At 49.6% G+C, this 12564-nt stretch overlaps 1 pseudogene; it reads left to right on the top strand.

Annotated features, from left to right (window-relative positions):
* Positions 1-12320, top strand: part of LOC136110807 (dynein axonemal heavy chain 9-like) — a 141041-nt pseudogene extending 128721 nt beyond the window's left edge.
* Positions 12321-12564: the final 244 nt, after the last annotated feature.

Genomic DNA, 12564 nt, shown 5'->3' with positions numbered 1-12564 from the left:
ACAACAGGGCCCTGAGCTGCCGCATATCTATTTTTAGGAATAAATGAGACTATTTGGATTTTCAAAAATACTTATCACTTTGCCTGGGAAGTAAGGTCACTACAAATCTGGGGAGGGTAGATATAGAAGTGAGAGCTGTCTTCCCAGCTGCACACAGATGTGTTTGTGTGTTACTGCAGAGTGGGTCTGGTGGGCATTGCAGCTCTGACCTGTTCTCACAGCTCACGCTCATGTATCAGATTGTGCTTGTGTAATGGGGTTTTATATATAGGAGTGTACGTATGCACACACATTCATGTACCTGCAGGGACAGAAACTTTTTGTGTTATTAATTCCAAGACAGGTCAAGGAGGGAGCGCTTTGTGTTTTCCAGTATCCTGGAGAGCTGCAGATAATGGAATGGAATGGAATGGAATGGAATGGAATGGAATGGAATGGAATGGAATGGAATGGAATGGAATGGAATGGAATGGAATGGAATGGAATGGAATGGAATGGAATAGAATGGAATGGAATGGAATAGAATAGAATAGAATAGAATAGAATAGAATAGAATAGAATAGAATAGAATAGAATAGAATAGAATAGAATAGAATAGAATAGAATAGAATCGAATCCTTTTTTATTTTCAGGTTTGTTTCTAGCGTAGCTCAAACAGCGTTAGAGTGATTTACGAGCAGTTTATCCTTAAGCAGTTTGCACTGGGTGGAGATAAAATCTATTATTACTTCTGCCTCTCTTATCAGAAGTGAGATGCTCCAAGTGCTTGTGGGAGCCCTTGATTTGTTTTAGACCTGAGTGTGAGCAGCTCTGGCCAAGCAAAGGGACAGTGTGGGGGGCTCCAGGTGCTTTGGGAGCTTCTGCCCCTTCCCAGCCCTCAAACACTTTGCAGCCGGCCTGCACGTGAGATGGTCCCACCTGGAGCTGCTTGCGCTCCTCTGTCACAGTGTCCAAGGCAGCTCAGGCAGCTTTAGGAGCAGGATCGCTTTATTGACTTCTATGTCATAGTCCTTTCTAGAAAGAGGGCACAGGAGGTGTGTTCTGGCGATGGTTCAAGCCCCAGGAGCCCCTTGGGGTTCTGCGCGCAACTCAGCAGAGCCTCAAGGACTGGACCGAGACCAGAGGGGCTGCAGCATCAGAGAACAAAAGACTTGGTTTTCTTAGCTGCCCTGTTCATAGCTATAGCACCACTCATAGGTGCTTGGCCATAAGGACCCCTTTTCCCAGTTTAAATTCACACCAAATACATTAGTTTTGCAGGTTCTTCGCCTGTGCCCTGCGCTGAGGGTGTGAGTTCCAAGCACACAATGTAACCCAGGACCCGGCTGCTCCGCGCTGCTCCTGCTGCTGCAGGGGGAGTATCTCTCCAGAAGGGTTTGCCTTAAAACTGTGCTGTGATTTTCTCCTTTTATTTTCTTTTCTCATGTACAGCGCCTCAACGAGAACCTGAGGAAGCTCACAGCCAAGTTTGAGAAGGCCACTTCCGACAAACTCAAGTGTCAGCAAGAAGCCGAAGCGACAGCGTGTACCATTGCTCTTGCGAATCGACTGGTGAGTGTCAGCAGATGCAGCTCTGGTGGCATGAATGGGAGGTACCAGGTGCTGCTGAGATGCGAACCACGTGCGCACAGCACGTTACATCCTCTCATTTTTTTGGAATATGTTTCCTGCACTGCAGCAAGTTTCAGTAATGAAAATGATTTTGCATTGGCTGTTTTCATACATCAGGGTAGGCACTGCTCGTATTGCTATACCCTCTTCACAGGTCTCATCTCCTTTTTGTTACTTAAAAGCTTGATCAAGTACTGATGAGCCAAAACTATATTACTCAAAAATCGTATCATTAAAAAAAAAAAAGACAGGAATATGCCAGTAGCTTTGCAGGTTTAGAAATTATGAAAAGTTAATAGTGAAAAGCTCTAAAAAAGCAGCGCATGTCTCCATTATCAGTCCATCGCTATGCATTGCAATCTATTGTATCTTCAAAATACGCAGCCTCCTAGTCCTCTGCAGGGGCAATGCCCTTGTCACTACTTCACAGATAAGACACTGAGAGATGATGGCTTCTGTTCACACTAGCTGGAGCCCCAGCTCACATCCAGTGCCTTAATTGCCCTTAATGCTTTGCATTTTGGCTTCCGCACTGGCTGTCAGCTCCGAGCGAGCCAGTTCTTCCTCTGAGCAATGGAACAGGGCTGCAGGAGACTGACTGGTGCTTGAGCTCTGCCCTGCCAGGCGGTGGTGTTGGAGCTGGTTCTAGCAGCTGATTCTGCTGACTCAAGCTCCCCCTCTTGCACACAAAGGCACCATTATCATAGAATCACAGAATCATTTGGTTGGAAGAGCCCCTCAAGATCATCAAGTCGAACAGTTAACCCACCCTGGCACTGCCCCATGTCCCTGAGAGTGTCATCTCCATCTATTCAACCCCTCCAGGGCTGGTGACTCCAGCACTGCCCTGGGCAGCCTGTTCCAATGCCCCACAGCCCTTTGGGGAAGAAATTGTTCCCCAGATCCAACCTCAGCCTCCCCTGGCGCAACTTGAGGCCGTTTCCTCTCATCCCATCGCTTGTTCCTGGGGAGCAGAGCCCGAACCCCAGGCTCCAAGCTCCCTTCAGGCAGTGCAGAGATCAGAAGGTCTCCCCTCAGCTCCTGTTCTCCAGCTGAACCCCCAGGTCCCTCAGCCGCTCCCATCACACTTGTGCTCCAGCCCCTCACCAGCTCCGCTCCCTTCTCTCAACTCTCTCCAGCACCTCAAGGCCTTTCTTGGTGTGAGGGGCCAAAAACTGAACACATTGATATAATCTCAGTGGAAAGCCCCAATTTTTCCATGTTTTTAAAATATCCGACATGCTAGACCTGCAGGGAAGATGCAGGTGGAGGTCTGGACTTAGGCAGTTGCGTTCACACATTGCAGCTCTTCATGTGCAGAGCTCCTCCCGTGCCCTGTTTTGGGTGAGGGATATGTGCACAGCTGCCGAGCCTGTCCTGTGACCTGGCAAAACTCACTGAAACGTGTGGCCCCTGCTTTGTGACCTGCAGCCTGGGCCTGCAGCAGCCCTGAAAGGCAAGCGGCCGTGCTGCTCTTCCTCCCAGCGGCAGGGGAGATGCTGTGTTTGAACCGCTCTCTTTCCCAAGAGACTCGGCCTGTATCTCCAGGAGACCATCCTGCCTGCTCTGCCCATCTTCAGGGATGCAGGTTGGTCTCTGTGTTGTTGAAGCTGCTACTGCTGGTGGAGCTGGTGGCAGCTGCATCCCAGTACAAAGGTATGTCTAGAAGTGATGCAGGATTCTCTGATTGGCTGTAATCTGTATATAAAGTAAAATATCTGTTTGCATCTATCCCAATGTAGCATGCAGTGATAAATATAGAAGTCAAATGGTTAAGCTTTTTGCTTTGGACATGCAGAGTTGTGCTCTGTTCCACATTTCGTACTCTCAGACCTTCTTAAGTGACCTTCAGCAAATTGCTTTAGCCTGGATTTTCAGAACTGTTTAGATTTCGGGTGAGTTTTCACAGACACATGAAAAAGGGCAGGAAAGTGTTCCCCAAAAGTGCGGAGTTCACCTGCTGCGTGCTTGGGTACTGGGAAACTTGGGAAAAAAGACCCTTCATCTTGAATATCTGTGTGCCTGCGTTGGAAGAGCCGCGTGCAGCCCGGCTGCGGCACAGGCGGCTGCTTTGCCGACAAATGCGTTTGGGACTCTGAGATGCTCAGATATCCGGGGTCAAAGACAAACAGCAGAAAAGTCCCTTCCTGTGCCGATTTAGATCTGTTTTATGCAACCGCTGAAGGAGTTTTATGCTTTCATGTTCTTCAGGTTAAATCTCGCTGAATGCTTCTGAAGCATTTAATTAAAACAGGAAAGTAGCTTTTTCTTTTGAAAGAGCCATTGATGTTTCCGGGGAGATTTTGAAGGATGAGTATTGCCCTGTGTCTTTCTGCAGACTAACAAAATCACATTGAACGTGTGACATGGAGGTAGATTGTGGCTCACATAGAAGAACCACAAAATAGAAGAAAATATTTCATTAAAAAGAAACATAGAAATGATGGTTGCAATTCTTTTCATATAAATATGTGTGTGTGTGCTTTACACTGAATACGGCTTAATTTCACCTTGATTAGTACCACTGTAGTGACAGATTGTCACCTGTGATGTATCTTCCTACATGATTTTTTTTAAGTTTGATAATTTCCTTTAAAAGCAACTATTTCAATTCTGAAATCAAGATAAGACATAGGAATCAAGTTTTAGAAAATCTTTCTTTGGTTGCAACTGCATTTTTAGCACTGATCTCTGCACTAGTCTGTGGTCTGACAGCACGGAGTTTGTGTCATGGGCGGTATAACCTCAGTGAAGCAATAGGAATATATTGGCTCTGAAACGTGTTCTTTCCCTTGCTCATGACCTGGGGACGCTCACAGGTTTCTTTCATCTTGAAATGCTTTGGGTGCATTTGGATGCCTTCCAAATAATGAGCGTGCTAGCTGTGATAAAGAAAGGTTTCTAACTGCAGGAAGGAAATGAACTCGTTTTCAGCCAGAGCAGCACAGCCACTGCAGACAAGGACACACAGGGCTCCACAGCTCTGCTTGTGTGGAAAGATGTGGAAGATGTTCCCCGGGGTGCTGCAGCACTGCTCTGTCCCCTGTGAGTGTATCTCCTCCCAGTGCTGCTGGGTGACCCAGCTCCATCTGCCCTTGCCTTCCTTTCCTTCTGTGTGTGTGTGTATTGGTGGGGGAAACATCACTAGGAAGACGATCAGCTGCGAGTCCAGGCTCTGAAGAAAGCCGTGAGAGAAAGAGAGGAGAAAACACAAAAGGAGATGGAGCTTTTGAGGGCTAAGAAGAAACTCGAAGCCCTGAAAAAGGAACACCAGAAGCTCAGCAGCCAAGTGCAGAAGCACTCCATCTTCAAAAACTACCTGGAGGCTGTGGTGAAGATCTCCCCACAGGTGAGTTTGGACATGAGAGACAGATCATGGCCTCAGGGAGGGCTGTATGTGGATGTTAAACCTGGAGGAGATAAGGCAAGTCCAGGGAAATCATGACACTTGGTCAAACCCAGAGACCTCAGGTGGGATGGGAGGAGGTTCCCTGCAAGCCAGGTGAGCCAAGGGGACCAGAGTGAGGGGAGGAAAAGCAGAAAAGGAGACAAAAGCTTGAGAAAACCAAAGAAAAAGTGTTAGAAGGGGGAACAGCACAGAGCTGAGGGGCATGGGGACCCCTTTGTGTCACTGTTTCACGTGACATGGATGGTTTGGGAGGAGGGCCAAGCTGCCCAAGAATGGGAGCCCAGGCAGCTGTCGGGAAAGCTGAGCCCTTCTCAAGGGTGTGCGGGCGTCCCTCCCTGCATCGCTCGCACTCCTGCGGCCCGGCTGCCCCACTCCCATGGCTGGGTGACTTGGCCCTGGCAGCTGCACTTGCGCTTTGTTTCCTACCAGAGCACTGGGGGGCGGTACGACATCTCCCCTTGCTGCTGGCAGTGGCAGCTCTGGGACCGGCACAATGGGGCCATCAAACAGGGAATGTGTGACGCTCACAAACCAACTGGGGCAGCAGGCTCGCCAAGAGGGGAAATCTTTCAGCTGGGGGAGGTGTTGTCCCTGGTCAGGACAGGGTGCCAAACAGCACGAGACTTGCAGTCATGAGGGGAGGGCAGGGGCGTTACTAAACCCAGGATCCTTGTGCTGCAGTTTGAGGACATCCAGGACGTCATTTCCCGCTACAAGCTGCTGGTGAGGACGCGCAAGGACCTGCAGCAGTCCCAAGAGAAGGACAGGGAAATGATGGAGCAAGCCAAGGTGCTCCTGGATCAGTACGAGGCAGAGAAAGCAGCTGAGATCCTGCAGTGCCAAAATGAGCTGGAGCAGCTCCAACGACGTTTTGCGCAGGCTCAAAGTGATGTCCGCTTCTGGGTGAGGAACTGCGGGATGGGCAGGGGAAGATCTCCAAGGCCTGGCTGGGTGAAGCCACAGGGTCATGGCAAGGCACAGTGGCAGACTTTGTAATTGGAGGAGATGCCTCATTTCATCCCTGCAGCAGGGGGCTGCAGAATGACAAATGACAGACCAGGTCTGGAGCAGGTTATGTCAGGGCTTAAAACAAGTCCAACAGTGACCCAACTGGTGGTCATCTGGGCTGTACCAAGGCACGTGAATGTGTAGAAACGCGCGCAGCTCTGCTGGCCTCTGTTCCCTTTGCATCACTTTGAGGGGGCCTTGCCAAATTCCCTTCCTGGATACTCCAGGCTGCAGGAGTTGAGTCCCACCAGGCAAAGCTGGAAAGCGCGTGGTCTGGGCGGGTGGTGGTGGGATGCGCTGCCCCCAGGGTGTCAACTATCGGGGTATCTGGAGGACCCACTGGAATGAGGGGTGCAGGAGCTGGCAGAGAGATGGGGCTGCTCAAGGAGCAGCTGTGGTAGTTCCTGGATCTGCTTCCACCACACCAAGCTGAACCAGCTCCAGCATAGCCCTGGGTGAGGACAGGTTCTTCCTAGCAAAACAAAGGAGTGCGGAAGCCAGGCTCTCCAGCACTGAAGCTAGGGACTAACTGGGGGGACGGGGTGAGGGGGTAACCAGGCGGCTGTGCAAGAAGCCGGGCTGACTGTCGGCAGCCGGAGGAGGGGAGCGCTTTGCTCTGGGTCGGGGGAGCCAGAACTGGGGGGACGCAGCAGCTCCACGCCCCGCCCCGGGGGGCCCACAGCCCCGTGTCGCAGCACTTTGCAGCCGCAGGAAAGCGCCCGGCACTTCCGGTGGATGGGCGCTCTGGTCACGCCCACAGCCCTCGGCTGACAGACGTTTAGTGAAACGCCTGGGAGCGGCGAAGCTTCTGGAGCACTGACCGTATACGGGCCCAGCTCGGATTCCCTTGGGCTTGACAAGGAGGCTGTGGGACCTTCCGGCGGTTTCGGTGCGGGGCTGCGGGCGGAGCGTTGTCCTCAGACTGCGGACCCTGCGGGAGCTCCCCGGGCAGAGCCCCCCCCGCCCCGCCGGCCGGTGGTTGTGTCTGCTGGGGACCCTGCGGAGCCGCCAGCTTTCGTGAGTGGGGATGTGCCTTTGGAATTGTCATTCAAAGGGTAGATGAGCACAGCTCGGCTTCAGCCGGGACGCCTCTGTGCCTTTAGTTTTTGTTTTTCCCTCACCTTCCCTTTCGTGCGGAGCGGCCCGGCCCGGGACGGGGGGGTGTGGGTGTGTGTGCTGAGGGAACACCTCGTACCCAGCAGCCTGCTCCGTGCCGCTGCTCCTTGTCTCTGCATTTATATACGATACACAAATGTAAAGCAAACGGGGGGGGTGCGTGGGAGCAGGAGCGGCTGGGGGCTCCCGGGCCGGGCCTGACGCCTGCAGCGCCTCACGCTTTCCCGCTCCCGTCGCGCCGCCATCTTCGGCGCGGGCAGTGAAGCCGCCGCACTGAGGCCGTGCCCCGTGCCGCCGGGGAGGAGGGGAGCTGGTCGCTCTGGGAGCCGCTCTTGGGAGGCGGGCGGCGCACCCCGCCGAGGAGGGGGAGTTAACGTCCTTCGAGTCCTCCTCCTCGGGTACCGGCGCCGTTCGGGCGGTGGCTGATGAGGTGTCTGTGGCGGGGCGGGGAGAGCGCGGCCGCTGTGCCCTCACTAGAGATGGCGGCGGGGCGGTCTCTGGCGCGGACAGGACGGCGGCCGCGGGGAGCGGCGCTCCAGCCCTATCTGTGATAATAAGAATTAAAAGTGTATGGGGAAGGAATATATTAGTGGAAGATTCCCCAGCTTATTTATTAGAGACAAACGTTTTACAGGCTCTGGGTGTGGAAGCACAGTTACTGCCTGGGGGGGTGATAAGGAGAAAATGTGAGAGCTATTCTATTACCTGGAAGTTTGTGTTGGTTTTGGCCAGGGTGGAGTTAATGCTCTTTGTGGTACCTAGTATGGGACTATGTTTTTTGATTGGTGCTAAAACCAGTGTTGATAATACAGAGATGTTTTTGGTACTGTTGAGCAATGCTTGCACAGGGTGGCCTGTTCTGCCTCCCACACTGCTCCACCAGCAAGTGGGCTGGGGGGAAGCGACAGCCAGTGGCACACTTATCTAAGCTCTTAGAGCCAGTGTCTTGAGTGTGTGCAAACTGCAGCAGTCACCGCTCTTCTGGTGAAAGAAAGCAGGAAATTAAACCCTGCTGCTTTCCTGCGGAGAGATGACAATGGGCTGCACCTCCTCATAGATGGGACTTCGGGGATAATTCAGGGGAAAAGACACAATGGGTGTGCCATCGTTGAAGGTGTGAGTGGTGAAATAAGAAACGGGCAGGTTACCTAATAACTGGTCAGCTCAAACATGCCAGCTATACGCTGTCAATCAGGCACTGCAAATGTTAGATGGAAAAGAAGGTACCGTCTGTAATGGTTCTAGATATGCATTTGGAGTAGTGCACACCTTTGGGAAAATCTGGGAAGAATGGGGTCTAATGAATAGCAAAGGGAAAGAATTGGTTTGTGAAGAACCAGTTGGACAAGTGTTACATAATCTGATGTCACCAATAGAAGTGGCTGTAGTGCATGATGTCCATTGGGACATCAGAGGGGAAACTCCTTTTGTGTCAGGGGAGATTGGTTATCAGATGAAATGGCCTGAGAAGCAGCCTTAAAACCTGAAGTGATAACTGTAAGTTATCTCACGCTTGAGGTCCTGGCCTCACAGGAAATTCCAGTTTTTGATGAAAAATAAGAAGAAGTCCTCCAAGAATTAGGAGCCAGGGAACAGAGTGGGAAATGGGTACTCCCAGATGGTAGAGAAATGTTAAATAAGCAAATCATGAGGGAGGTATTAGCGATTCTACATCAGGAGAGTTATTGGGGAACTCAAGCAATGTGTGACGTAATACGGGAATTTATACTATAGCCAAGCAAATTTGTGAAAGATGGGTGGTTTGTAAAAGAAGAAATAAAAAGGCACTTAAAAAGCAGCCTGCAGGAGGGCAGGGTCCAAGTTTACAACTCTCTCAAAATATTCAAGGTGATTTGCCTGTAGCTGGTCGAATTAAATACATACTAGTGTTGGTTGATCACCTTGGCAGATGGGGAGAAGCTTTCCTCCTGAGCACTGCCGCAGCAGCAGTGGTAGCAAAAGTTTAATAACAGGTGGACCTCCACAGTTTGAAACTAAGGATTTATTTCTCAAAAACTGTATACTCGGGTTGTCTTGCCTATCTTCTCTCAGGCACAAGGCCTTCTGGCACAAACTCTGCCTTTAGAGTTTGCAGCTCACAAGTTTCAGCCTGAAAACTGGGTCCTGGTCAAATCCTGGAAAGAAACGGAAGCTTCAGCCAGATTGGGAAGGAGCATTTCAAGTTCTGCTGCTCACCGAGACAGTGGTACGACCAGCTGAGAAAGGGTGGACTCATTAGACACGGATTAAAGAGCCAATGGAACCTCCAAAGGACAATGACGAGTGGCAAGTATTGACAACTGATGACCCCCTTCGACTAAAGATACAGAGATGAAAATGAAATGAAACCTTTGGGGATTGTTAATCCTGTGTATGTAGAATTTACAAATGGGTTACTTAACAAACGTCACTGAAACTGAAGGTTCCCTAACAATTTGAGTAGATGATTGCCACATCCTTAACTGTGGGGATGTACAGAGCTAAAGAGAATGGAGTTATGAAAAGAAACGCGTCCAAGGGGCCTGAGTCTAAGGATGATTTAAAGAAGTGCACAGTTTTTGTTACTGTCTCTCATTGCCCCTCCTGGTACAGTGTTATTTGGAGCACAGAGTTTAGGGGATGGACAGTGAGCAATGAACGGTTATAGAGTTGCAAAGAAAAATGACCCTATCTAAAGGACAGTCTCTCCCAGGATGTGAGTCTCTGCAGTGCAACCCTTTGCTAATTGCAAGACAGAGAGCAGATGATTCAGTAAGTGGGGTTTATGGATCACAAATAGACATTAGTAGAAAAGATGCCCTGGGAAGGTTCAACATATATGGAGGTACAAATGCCTGGGTAGAATGGATCAAATATATGGTGCAAAGCCTAAACGAGCAATTGCTATGCCTGTGCAGCAGGAAGGCCTGTGGCCCAAGTGGTACCCTTCCCTCTGGGGTGGAGCGAAGATTGACAGGGGATGGAGTGCGTCTTAGCCTTATGCCAAGACTCTACGGCATGGAGAAATAAGTCGTGTCATACTCTCTCCCTACTGTTTCCAGCTTTGCAGGGAAAAATATCAAAATCCCCCTGGCATTTTCAGGAATAATTGGAAATCATACTGCCTGTCTCTCACGACGCGGCAGGAATGATACCAAGTTCCTAGGAACATGAGTAGGTGTGCAGAGACACGGGAAGTTGGTCCTCATATGTCCTCAAATGCTTCTTGAGTGGATCTTTGGTGGTACTGTGGGAAGATGACACTTCATTCCATTTTATCCCCCACTGGGAAGGTACCTGTGACGTCGTACAATTGGAAATTCCTTTTACCCTGGCATTTGAACACTGTGATCCATCAGGGCAACAGAAAAAGGAGTTGAGGGCTTTCCTCTGATGACAGGGTTTATTTCAATTAGATTGGGGTCCCCAGAGGAGTCCCCAAGGAACACAAAGCAAGAAGTCAAGTTAGCTGCGGGTTCTGAGTCCTTTTTGTTTTGGTAGGTAACTACAAACAAGAATGTAGACGGGATAAATAACATTTATTTATAAGTTATACTAGACAAGCAGTTAAATGAATCACCAAACAATTAGATGCTACTAGTAGAATGGCATGGGAAAATAACATGGTCCCAGATACGATGTTGGCAGAAAAAGGTGATATATGTCTAACCACAGCTTCAGCAGAAGAATTGGCTGAGAATTCAGGTGTAGATAGTCCACTCATGGGATTGTTAGAATCTTGGTTTGGAACATTGAGAGAAATTACTTCTTTAATCGAAGTAACAGAAGCACTGATTTCTATAGCATGCTACATCATTGCGTGTCTGCGAGGACTTGTTCAACACCTTATTGGACAGCTCTATCAAAGCAAGTGCCTTTAGGGCCACTGCCATGCTCAGATAAAATGATCCTGCTAAAAGAACAAGAAGAAAGAAAGAACAGCAAATGCATAACTCCAGAAGAAAAACGTGAAATCGTGTTGTCTAGGCTTGAAGCCACCTATACAACTGTATCATAAGAAAATGCAAAACCTCCTCCATTTCAGTCCTGCAGCTCAGCACTGGTTTTTCCTCTTCCCTCCCTTTGTCCTGCTCCCTTTGCTTTCTCCCTTTGTTCCATATCCTTCTGCACAAAACCACCGTGACTCAGCCTAAGTAGATCTGCCGCTTATTCTTTTGTACTGCCAGCAGATTGTGGAAGTAGAGTATAAAACCCATCCTTATGGAGAGATCTTTGCATTTTAGGCTTAGTCTAAGTGTCTCAAGTAGCCGGGGTTTTTGTTTGGGCCTAATCCATCAGGTCTGATGGCTTCCCTGCTCGTCTCCAGATGAATGTGGTAGAAAATATAAAGCAAGGAAACGTCCTTTGGCCCAGCCTTGCCTTATTTCCTTCTCATCCTGTTCTCTGTCCCAGCCTCTCTCACTAAGCCCTCGTCTGGCTGCATGGGGTGCTCGGCTGCCACACCCAGCTCTCCTTTTCTCACTCTGCGGGTGACAGGGACACAGCAGGACTTGGTGTCAGCTCAGCAATTTCTCAGTTCCCCAAAGAAGCTGAATTCTGCAAATTGCTGCTGTTGCTCTTGAAATGACGTCATCAGGTGGGTGTTTTGGTGTAATACACTGAAAACCAGAGCAGAAATGCTGAAATATTCCCATGGTATGCATGGTCTTAGGAGCAAAGCACCGTGACTCAGCCTAAGGAGATCTGCCGCTTATTCTTTTGTACTGCCAGCAGATTGTGGAAGTAGAGTATAAAACCCATCCTTATGGACAGATCTTTGCATTTTAGGCTTAGTCTAAGTGTCTCAAGTAGCCGGGGTTTTTGATTGGGCCTAATCCATCAGGTCAGATGGCTTCCGTGCTCGTCTCCAGATGAATCTGGTACAAAATATGTAACCAAGGAAATGTCCTTTGGCCTAGCCTTGCCTTGCCTTGCCTTATTTCCTTCTCATCCTTTTCTCTGTCCCAGCCTGTCGAGGGTTAGGATTGCGGGGTGACAATCAAACCCTGGCAGATGTGTTGTCAACCTCCTCTCCCCCCCACTTCCCCCTTTTGCCCCTCCCTCTCCCCCCTTCCCACTCAGGACAGGCGATCAAGAGGGAAAGAAGGACAGAGAGAAGAGAGTTGGAAAAGTTAAAGATGTTTTACTAATGCTAGTAATAAGAATAGAGAAAATAATACAAAATATACAAAACCAATCTTCTAAGTCTCAGCAACTGCAGAGCCAGCACCCAAAGTCCTGGATTAGACTCTGTAGCCAACCGGAGCTGGATTCAGTCTCTCACTGGCCTCAGTTCGCAGGGACGACCAGCAAGGTCCTCTCCTAATGTCGGCCATGAGGAAAAAAAGGGAAAAGGGGTGAGATCCTCGTGATCTCCCACTTTTATATGAAGTATTCACGTGAACGGAATGTTATTCACCGTTGGTCAGTCTCTCAGTCAT

The sequence above is a fragment of the Patagioenas fasciata genome, chromosome 32 (genome assembly GCF_037038585.1).
Source record: "Patagioenas fasciata isolate bPatFas1 chromosome 32, bPatFas1.hap1, whole genome shotgun sequence".
Classification (NCBI taxonomy): domain Eukaryota; kingdom Metazoa; phylum Chordata; class Aves; order Columbiformes; family Columbidae; genus Patagioenas; species Patagioenas fasciata.
Note: the sequence above shows the minus strand (reverse complement) of the source record. Positions and strands in the feature narration are given on the sequence as shown.